General features: G+C 33.4%; 1 protein-coding gene and 1 long non-coding RNA gene across 18 annotated transcripts in view; one reads left to right on the top strand and one right to left on the bottom strand.

Annotated features, from left to right (window-relative positions):
* The window catches only part of LOC129944026 (potassium voltage-gated channel protein eag), a 63773-nt gene extending 54091 nt beyond the window's left edge, over positions 1–9682 (bottom strand). For 15 of the 17 annotated variants that reach the window (XR_008781381.1, XM_056053176.1, XM_056053175.1 and 12 more), the window contains exon 1: positions 8320–9172. The gene's annotated coding sequence lies outside the window, so the exon portion shown is untranslated. Of the gene's footprint in view, positions 1–8315; positions 9173–9350 lie in introns of those variants that run through there. The other 2 variants (XM_056053162.1, XM_056053161.1) reach the window with 2 other exon arrangements.
* LOC129944027 (uncharacterized) lies at positions 8945–9405 on the top strand. The gene is made up of 2 exons (XR_008781382.1): positions 8945–9082; positions 9166–9405. It is a non-coding gene; the product is annotated as an uncharacterized LOC129944027 (long non-coding RNA).
* Positions 9683–11534: the final 1852 nt, after the last annotated feature.

Genomic DNA, 11534 nt, shown 5'->3' on the forward strand with positions numbered 1-11534 from the left:
CCCACCACCCTTACTAGGACCTTATTAACTTACCATAGGAGGGTATCGGAAGTTATTCAAATAAATTCTGTTTTACAAATAATAAAGCAGGAAGATGCAGAAAGGACTCTCAAAAAAATTGAGTTGTTAATTTTTTTACAATTTAAATAAAAGTGAACCTACCCAATATACCGCTTGAACCAGTTATTTATTCTGACGTGATACAAAACTAATAATTTGTTAATAAATCAAGACAAACTGAATAGAATGGTAACCTCGAATATTTAACAAAGACATGATTTTATCTGAAAAATCATTGTATGCAATCCTTCGTTGCATAAAATTATTTTTGAAATCTGACAAATTAAAAAAATTAATCAAGGATTTTTGTTCAAAATATAAAAACCTAAAAAAATATTACTAAAAGTTGGTAAAAATTGATTTTCAACCTTAATATATTTTTAAAAATTGAAGATATTGGCTTCAAAATCATTTCTTCTTATAAAAAATATTGTTTTCAACAATTAGTAAAATTTTGTGAAAAATCTAATTGAATTTTTTTTTACAAAATATAAAACCGCAAATATTTTTTTAAAAATTCAACACATTAACTTCATCTTAAAGAAAATATAGTTTAAGACTTTTGATAAATTTCGTATGAAAATCCAACAATCAATCAACAATAAAATCTACAAAAATAGTACGCAAAATGGGTAAAAATTGAAGTTCGGTCCTCTATATCTCGTTAATAAATAAAAGGTAAGCTTTTTATTTCATCATTATTTTATTTTGTTATTATTATTTTTTTTAGAAAAAATCTACTGACAATTTTTTTTACAAAACACGCAAATCTACAAAAACTACAAAAAACAAAGAAAGATGTTGACTTCAAATTATTTATCTCACACAAAATATTGTTATGAATATTTTGTTAAAGTTGTAAGCAAGACAAATCGAAAGAAGAAATGGGAAGTTATCAGTGTGGGTCGCATCCCAGCCTCTGTTTTTGAATAACATTTGCATTTATTAAACCTATAAAATAAAACAATGCTTATCGAAAAACTCTATTACTTCAACGGCCAACATCCTGCAAACGCTTTCATTTTTGTCTTTCTTACATCCTAACACGTATAATTATTACACTTAAACAAAATCGATTAATCCTTTCAATTCTCATGAATAAGGTACACGACTATAAAACCCAAAAACAGAGTAAACATCTGCGTATATTTGTTTACATTTCTGGTGATAAAATAAGTACCTATATATGTATCTTATAGTGACGGAATAAGGGAAATACTTTGTGGGCAAATATGTTTTCACACATAGATATGGGGACTTTAATAACATGCGCACAGCAATAATAATTATAATCTTTGAATTTTTAACTTCCACGTTAAAATAGAAAACGAAACAAGTTTGATAAGTTAATAAAATCAAGGAATAGGTCGCACGTACTTGTATTTGTATATGTGCATATGTATAGGTATAAGTTCAAGTGACTTCAAGATTTAAAATTTAATACATTTTACTAAACTAGAAGAAGAATGTTAAGAAGAAATGTATATAACTCCGAAAAACGGGTTACCTGAATTAAAAAAAAGTCAACACAAAAACAAAATACGTTTTATTGTCCAGTACAGGTTACTATTTTTTTTTTAGTATTTTTGATAATTCGGAAGATACTGCCAATTGAATTTGTAAGGGTCCACCAAATAACTTCCTTTTTTTGTGAAAATGGGCGTAAGACATCGAGTGTTGCTTCGGCTGTGTGGCACGTAATGCCACCGTCCTGTTGAAACCACATGTTGCCAATATCAATTTCAATTTTTCAAATCAATTTTTCAATTTTTATGAACAAAAATTCGTTCAATAGGCCTGATAACGATCATCATTGACTGTAACGGCCACTCCTAGCTCATTTTCGAAGAAAAATAGCCCAATTATTCCTTTTGGACCAAAATCCGCACAATTTTGCTTCTTTACATATCCGCCAAGATCAGAATGAGCTTCATCTGAAAGGATGTTTTAATTTATTTAAACGTAACTTCACCTTTAACGGTTTGAATCGATTCGGGAGCATTGGCTTATATTTACCGTGGCCCCAAACAAAAAAGTCTTAAGGTGTTTAATAACAATTTCCTCATGTCTAAAAAAGTGAGGAACAATCTCACTCCAGTCCAAAAACTATACAAAACAGGAGCATATTAAAGCGAATGAATGCTTTTCAAGAATAATTCTCGGATTTTCTGAGCCAAAAATGCGGCATTTATTCACTTATTAACTCTAGGGTGAAATTCGAAAATACACTGTTAAGTCATTTGTGGAAATGTTTTGTTAATATTACAGGTTACATTAGCAATCACAGATTAAAAAGTATTTTTGTTTTTCGAACTGATAAGTTTTCACACATTTTTTGGTGTATTTTGTCATTTTAAATATTTTGTTGAAGCTTGTATCTTTTTAGTTTTAGCAATAAAATGGTTCTTATTTTTCAAATGTCAAAAGATAACAACTTCGAAAATGAAAACTAGTGGATTGAAAAAGGAAACGTCTAACAAAAAAAAACCCTAATACCAAAAACAGAATTTTTTAAAAAGTTCTTTCGGATGGAAAACACAAATGTATATATTTGAAGTCGATTTCTACGTTTGATCTTGATATAGAAAGACTAACGAAAAAATCTACGTAAGAACGCATTAACACCTCTCTAAAATTTATTAATTAAGAACCTAGGAACCTTGAATAGTAGACAATTGTAAAAAATCGGGTTCGACAAGTCTGAGGAAATACAATAAAAAAAAAGACTGGGATGCGACCCACACTGATAACTTTAAATCCCCTCTGTCGATTTGTCCTGCTTAGTAGTTTGTAGTTTTTCGTGTTTTAGCTAAAAAGTTGTGAGTTAAATTATTCTAAAAGATTTAAAAATTACCATCGTACACTTGAAAGAATAGTGCAGAGCTCACACGTCAACACTAGAGGCACTATCTTTCAAAAGTCTGTCCAATTACTAGCTTATGCTGATGACATTGACATAATCGGAAGAACTCAGCGTGATGTCAATGGTGCTTTTGTGAGTATTGAGGCAATGGCGTCAAAAATGGGTTTAACGGTTAATAAGGGCAAAACAAAGTACATGTTGTCGTCAAGAAAGAACCTACAACACCTACGTCTTAGTAAAAACGTCACCATCGACAGACGAAACTTTGAGGTAGTCAAGGATTTCGTCTACCTAGACTCCGCTGTAAGCGCAGAAAACAACACCAGCGCTGAGATCTTTGGGCTAAGATAGCAACTGAGTGGAAAAATCTTCTCTGTAGGATCAGTTGGCGCGCACAAGTGTAAAGTGACCTCACCCAACTTGGAGCGCGAAGTTGGAGACATCTAGCTATAGGGACCGAACTAGATGGAAAAGTTTATTGGGTGGGGCTCTATAGTTCACTATAGTTCACACAGGACTGTAGAGCCACCCTAAGTAAGTAAGTATGATACAAAAAAAAAACGCAAACGCAATTTTCTTGAGAGCCCTTTCTGCATTATTATCTGTATAACACAATTTTTTGTGAAGTCGATATCTCTTCTGGTTCTTGAATTATGGACGACGAAAAAACCGTCGAGAACGTACGGACCTACGAACTTACGTACACACGCACGCACAGACATCTTTCTAAAATTCTTTTATTTCGACTCTAGGGACCTTGAAACGTCGAGAAATGTCAACATTTTCAATTCGAACTTAAAAGCACATAATATGTCAATATAGAAATAGAATTAGGTGGTGCAACGGTCCGTAGAGAACAAAGGGCCTAGTGACTTACAGCTCTCAAGCATTCCTGTGTGCGAACCACACGTTGATGGAGAAACCCTAGAGTCGCATTGACAAAAGCTTTAACTCTCGCCCTATTAGATAGGCAATAACAAGTTTAGTGTAGTAATTTTAGCCTACATATGCATATCTGTTGTGTGATGGGTTTGTCGAATTGTCGAAAATATTACCGTCGTTCAGGTATCCGTAATAAACGATCTAAAACAGTCAATCTTACAGCGGCGTTCTGAAGAATTGGGCAATTCTCGGATCACATTACGGGATATTTTACGTAAGGATCCTGGTTTACACCCACACAACATCAAGCTAGCTCTGGAATTGAAGCGCATGTACCATTTGAACCAACGTGACCTAAGTTCTAGTTGACAAGTCCCATTGGAAAGCCCTATATTTATGTCCATACGGCGTCATTTACCTTATGATTGATATAAACTGTCTTACCTTGCCGAAACTCACTGGCTAAATGTCGAAAAATAAAAAAAATTAAAAACTCAAAAATAAACATAAAGCATGATTTTGTATTCATTGCCATTCATAAAATCGATTGCGTATAGTTAAGTAATTTCAGTCTGTCAAAATGGGTAGTGCGTAGGAATATCTTGCAACATGTCTTTAAGTTTCTTTCACTGGTATGCCTCTAACGCAAGGCCGGATCCAGACTTTCAATCAGGGGGGTTGATAAAGATAAGTTTTTGAGCACCGCTTATAAATGTTCTGTAATTTTCTCTAAAGGAGGCTTAACCTTACAGCTACATATTTCAAGGGCTAAAGTGACAAGTTAATTTATTAGATTAGTTTAAAACACTATTATTCAGCAAGGTATTGTCTAACTTTGGATGACTCTCTACATGCGAGCACGAAAGCTTTCCAAGATTTTAACAGGATAATACAATAATTTAGACGGTTTGTGATGCATTTCGCGTAGAAATTGTGTTAAAATGTAGCTTTTTAACAAAAAAAATTAAATTCTGTACTTGCATTTCTATAAATGGGAAGAATGCTACAAAAATATAGATGCAGAAACCCAGAAATGGAGAAAGTTCGCCAGAAAAATGCGATCTTTTTTCGTAGGAAAATAAAACAGAATCTGTTATGAAGAATTTATGGCTTTTTTTGACGTATTTTTTCGGAATCAATTTTCGGGAGTCTATTATTACTATCGTTAACAGTCTGCTTACTGGTAGATTGAAGCTGATACTAGAACACAAATTCTAAAAAATTATTGATTTGCGTGAATCTTGTAAAAATATTTTAATCTTAAAGGAGTCAGTAAAACTTAAAAATTGAAGAGAGAAAAACTTTTGGTTGCATAGTTTAAGGTACATTATGACTCTAAAAATTTAATGAAAACAAATTATGTTTATCAAATAACTTGGGAAAAACTTTGATGTGACACTCACAAATTACACGTTGCAAAATGTCTTTTCACTTCCGTTCTCGAGATATTCAAAGCTTTTATATATAATTAAAAGATATGAAGCATTCATTATTTTTTAACTAGCCTGCTGTTCAAAAAGTAAAATTATTTAATTTTTTAAAAACTTAAAAGTTTTTGCATTTCCTAGAAAATAAATTTAAAAAAACACTTTAAGAAAGCCTTACAGCCTGGGGAAAGAAGTAGACGGTAATGTGATAACTTCGGTGAATGAGCAAGTCAGAAGATGGAAAGAACACTTTTCCTCGGTTTTAAACAGAGTGTTTGCAAACAACGTGCAGCCGATACCTTCTGAAGCGCCTGAAGAAACTAATCCCCGAATCCGCACAGCAGTAAAGATGAGATCGTTGCTGTAATAAAGCACTTAAGAACAACAAAGCTGTATAACTTGATTGAATTCCCACAGAGCTTTTAAAAGCAGCGACATCGTCATCAAGTGAACCGCTTCATCCGCTCATAAAAGAAGCCTGGACTACCGAAAGCTTCTCCAATGAGTGGAAGAAAGGAATTTGTGAATTTGGAAAGGAAGAGGAATTTGCGTTCTATCAGCCTTTGCCAAAATAGTAGCAAAAGTTGTACTGGAACGCATCAGAGAACACCTTGAGGCCACATTAGATGTCGAACAAGCAGTATTCCGAGCTAGATCCTCCTGTAATGATCATATCAACACCCTGCGGATCATTATTGAACAGTGCGTTGAATATCGATGACCACTACACTTGCTGTTCAACGACTTCGAGAAGGAGAATAGCGTTAACAGAGAGTTAACGGAGGAGAGACATCCCAGAAAAACTAATTGCTATTGATAAAGCAACATATGATGGATCCAAGTGCCACGTTCTGCACGATGGTAGGTTGTCAGATGATTTTGAAATCCGAAGCGGAGTCAGAAATGGCTGTATCCTGTCGCCAATATTGTTTTTGTTGGTGATAAGCGATGTACTGCGCACAGCTCTGTCAGGTAACGGTGAGATCCAATGGACTTTGACATCCTACTTAAAGCACTTGGATTACGCGAACGATGTTTGCTTACTCTCTCATAGGATCATGGATCTCCATCAAATGGCAACAAGTGTGGAAAGAGAAGCAGAAGATGTGGGCAAAAGATTAATGTTTAATGAAGATGTGGGCAGAAGATTAATTCCGGCAAAACAAAAATGATCAGCCACGGAACCCGACCATCCTCTCAAATAAATATTTTCTCGCAACCGGTGGAAAAAGTGAAGAGCTTTCAATAACTTGGAAGCATTGTTTCTATCGATGCCGGAACCGAACAAGACGTCATCTGCCGCATCGGCAAAGTAAAAGCGGCGCGCGTTCGGTATGCTGTCAAAAATTTGGAGGAATGACTCTATCAGCTTATGAACAAAACTGCGACTGTTACGCACAAATGTCTAATCTGTACTTCTTTATGGGTGCAGCACTTGTAAGGTTACTGCAGCCATTACAAGAAAGCTGCAAACCTTCCTGAATAGATATCTTCGTAACATCCTAAGGATTTTCTGGCAAAAAGCATATCAAATGAGGTCCTTCAAAGAAGGACCGGTCAGGAACCTATAGAATCTATAATACGAAGACGTAAGTGGCAATGGATTGGACATACGCTTCGAAAAGGTAACGACTGCATTGCAGGCCAAGCAACGCAGTGGAATCCGCTCACACAAGAAGGAAGAAGTACTGGACGACCGAGAAGCAAATGGCGCAGGATAGTCGAGACGGAATCAACGTCACTAGGCAAGAGGAAACCGTACACGATGGCGCGTAGATGTAGTAGAGGCCCTATTCCCGTTAAGGGGTTCCCAACGGACTTAACAGGTCTGAGGAGCTAAGTAAGTAGTAGTTACAGCCTTGAAGACGAGTTTCAGGAATTTAAAGGCAGGTTTACTTTTTAAGAACCTGAATATTTGCGTTTTCTCTCTTATGAAAATAATTCAAAGCATTACTAAGAACGTTTCCAATTCTAAATTGCTGCAAAACAATGATTTTAGTTGTTTTTGGCTACAACCCGCTTTTGGTGAATTTTGTTAAATTACTAACAAATGTTAAGATGAATTACTTATTTATATAACTAAACTGTACATGCTTTATGACTCTTATGACCCCCGTGAATCGTTAAATTGTTAAATTCTTAGTCCAATTCATTCCTCAGTTAGAGACAGTATTTTAAGCAACGAAGTTTAAAGCAGTAAAATACAAATTTTATTTTAATTTATAAAAAATAAAAAATTAAAAATATAATGGGGATTATATCCTACGAAAACTAAAACAGATACTAATACCACCCCTTCTGTTCTGGGTCCACCATTGGTCTTATGAGGAATTCAAAAATCTCCTAAATGGTCCCTGATGTTCTTAAAAGTCTAAGCCCCTCCGAAAACTATCGAAACTAATCTATAAAGATGTCTATTTCCAGCTCAACAAATCAAATGCAGCTCATTATATTTAGCTTGTAACAGTTATGATAGAACATTTATAAAAATGACCTAGTTGTTCTAAATTAATGTTTAAAGTTATTGACAAAAACAAATATATCACTTAAAGTAGCTTTCTATTTATAAATAACAGCACATGATTTTCTTTTTAGCCTGGAAAATGCATTTATTTGTGTGTGCTTTTTAAAACTGCCTTTCAGGCACTTTCATTGACAGCCTTTCTAATAAATGTCTTTCAGCACTACGCAGTTTTTATACGCGTAGTGGTGTGGTGTTATTTTTCTCTTTTTGAGAAATAACCCCTCAATTAAAATAATTCCCACATAATCAATATGAAAAACAACTCCCCCACCTCCACACAATTATTTCATTTCCCATTTGGGGACTATTTCCTGAAGAAAGATTTTAAATTTGCCACTTCACTTTAATTATGTTGTGATGTTAGAGTTCATTGAGATACGAGCACAAACTTAAACAAAGAGAAGAAAACATTTGAAATTTGAAAAAGTTGATAATTTTTTTATAAAAATGTTCAAAATTTAGATTGAGTGGAAAAGGAGATGTGAATTTAAAATCAGCGTCAGCAAAACCTTCAATATGTAATTCACGTGACATTCTAATGAAATCATAAATAACTTACTTACAATAATTACAAGCATGCTCCTTTAACCAGCAACTGGTCACCGATTTGCAACCCTCAATTTCAACTCGACACTGCTATTGCTATTACTATTGGTGCTACTGGTTCTCGAAACTCTAAAACTCAAGTGAAAACGGCTATGCTGGTATATCGGATTTATTATGGTCATCTGAACAGTGGGACGTTGTTCATTTTCAATCCAACTGCCAAAGTGCCAACTTACAATATCCCTAGTTCACTGGGTGACTGGGTGACTGGGTCACACTGTCTCTTCTTTTCGTGCTTCTTTTTTGTTGTTAAAAAAGGGGATGTATGTCGGGGGTCGTGTGTTGTGTGTCGTGTGTCGTGTTGTTGTGTAAGCAACAACCCCTTATTCTTTTTTCTTTTTGTCTTTTGTGTTGTGCGAAAAAAAGCGATTTACATTGTATAATTAATTCTTATTTAATTCATCAAGATAGGTTCCCCGTCCGTTGCACACACTTGCATTTTTATACATTCACATACTTTGAAATATTTATATATACAATATACATTTATTCGCTTAAAGCCCTTTTCAAGATTGGTATAATAATATATTTTAACCACAATTATAATTCTTGTTCATTCACTTAGGTCACGCATATGACATTCTATAGTTTCCTTTCCAACAAATGAAAAATAAAAAGTATACTTTTTCAAGTCGATATAATATCTCACGCAAACCGCCGCGAAATGAAATGAAAAGATACTTTTTACTTTTAAGTTTTTTTTTTTTTTTCTCTGTTGTGGTGGGATTCTTTTCGACCTTCCCGAATTTGTTCAATTCTTAATTTTTTTTTAATTTTAATTCTTTTTTGTTTTATTTTTTAAGGACTATTGATGGCCAAGAGCGTTAAAGAAGCAGCAAAAGGATATATTTTATTTTCGAGGCGAGCAAGGATGGGAAAAACACCAAGAAACGGACACCAGAAATGCATACACGGCGAAAAGTGAAAGAACAAGAACAAGAACGAATGGATGGTTGGTTGGTTAATGGTTATACCACTCCTTTCTAACCTACATTATGCGCGTACACCACGAACAACAAGAACAATAAAGTTTCCTTTTTTCTCTTTACGGTTTTCACTTTTCGATTTTTAACGATTTTTCAGAGAAAGTAAGTAAGTATTTTGTGAAGTGGTCTACTTTTTAGATTCAAATTTTGGTGAAAAATTTATGAATTGAGAATTTTCTTCGATTTGATTACAAATTACTAATTTTAGACTTTGGAATTTATTTATTCTAAAATTATGTACATATTTGGAGTTAAATTAAATTTTTCTTCACAATATATTTATTTTTCTCGTGTAATTTGTAGTAACGCAATTCACTTCACTACGCTCCTAATAGTCGACTACAAATTTTTACTCTTTTGGTTCGTTCGAAGGGAATATTGTTTGCGTAGCAGATGAGAAGTGAGGCTGCGCCGAAAATATTGGGAAGTTTAACGAGTAGTTGAAGAAGGGTTTTTTTTGTTTTAATGGAAATATGAAAAGTGAATGAGATTGGGAATGATGGGGAAACCATTGGAGTGCGATTCGAGGAAAGCTTAAGGAAGCTGTTGTTTTAGAGAAAGAGAGAGAGCAGGTTATCCCAAAGGATTTGAAAAATATATTTAAATTTTTTTTTGAAAAAGGTTAATTTGGCCCAATCAATGGTTATAGTTTTAATGTAAGAACAAATTCAACCTCTATACATAAATTGTTTTTTAAATCAATAGGTATATTTTATGTCTTTGTGGTGTTTGGTAAGAACTTGTTTAGCGAAAAAATGATCATATTTTGGCGCCGTTTAATAATAAATTAGATTGATATACATTTTTAAACTGGATGCCTTCGTTTTGATGAAAAAGCATTGGATTCAAAATTTAATTAAGCTTCATAAATATTTAAACCACTTAGGGAAGGGAGCTCGCCAAATCATCTCTGAAGGAATGCAAAAAATTAACGTGGCGCGGCTACATTAAATCGTTTGAAACTAGCATAATATGTAACAACTCTCAAGCATCTAGGAAAGGTGGGTTCTATAATTCGAATGCCATAACGGAAAGGCTGTAATGATTGGAGCACTTCTTTATGAAAAAATATATTCTTGAATATGTTTTGTAAAAAGACAATGTTATGGAAAAAATGCATTATTTAAGAAGTTATAAATTCACATTCAACTATCTATATTTGTTGGGAATATTTTTTTTTATGAATTGAAGTACATATACATACATGTACTGAATTGCAAGTAATGACATTATGCTGAACGTATACGAGTTTAAATAAATTAGGTGACGCACTGACGCAATAGTCCGTTGAGAAATAGGACCAAGTGACTTACAACATTTAACCATTCCTGTGTGCGAGTATGAGTGTTGTCAGGGATGGAGGGGACCTACAGTTTTGTGCCGGCTTATTTGAAGCCCTTTTTGTTCTAAGAATAACTCTTGGAGGATTTGTCAATTTCTCGAAACATACAAAACAGGTAGAAAACTTTAGATGGCACAGGCAGGATTCGCCCCAAGACCTCTAGCGCGACAGTCCCCCACACTAACCATTATTATATAAGTTCACCATTGATGTTTTTAATATAAATATATAAAAGAGGCTAGGATGCGACCAACACTGATACCTTCCCATCCCGTCTGTCGATTTGTCTTTCTTAAAAGTTTGTTGGTTTTCGTGTTGTGTTAAAAAAGTTGTTAGTTGAATTATTCTTAAACATTTTTAAATTACCAACAACATTTTTCATATAAAGAAATAGTTTAGTTTGAAAATTTAGTCTTGTTACCTAGTCTTTTAGTCAAAAACAAATTTGTATCAATTTAAGTAGCTTTTCTTAAATTTTTACAAATTGGATGAATTATATTAATTTGAGAGATTTCAAGAACAGAACATCAATTTTTACTAATTTTATTTTGTTATAAAAAAAAGGACTGCTGGTTTTAAAAAAAGTGAATATCAAAAACAATATTTTCTGTGAAATAAAAAACAGTAAAAAAAAACTTTGAACATGATATTTTTAATTTTTGAAAAGCTATCTGAGTCGAAACTAAATTTTTATCAAGGTTTAGGATTTTTTTTTTGTAAGAAAACCGTAAATCAAATTTTTCTCAAAATTTTAATGCATGTTGACAACAATATTTTTTAAAAGATAAAACTAGTTTAAAGCCAATGTCTCAAAGTTTGAAAAGATATTTGAGTCGAAAATCAA

The sequence above is a fragment of the Eupeodes corollae genome, chromosome 2, assembly GCF_945859685.1.
Source record: "Eupeodes corollae chromosome 2, idEupCoro1.1, whole genome shotgun sequence".
Taxonomy (NCBI): Eukaryota; Metazoa; Arthropoda; class Insecta; order Diptera; family Syrphidae; genus Eupeodes; species Eupeodes corollae.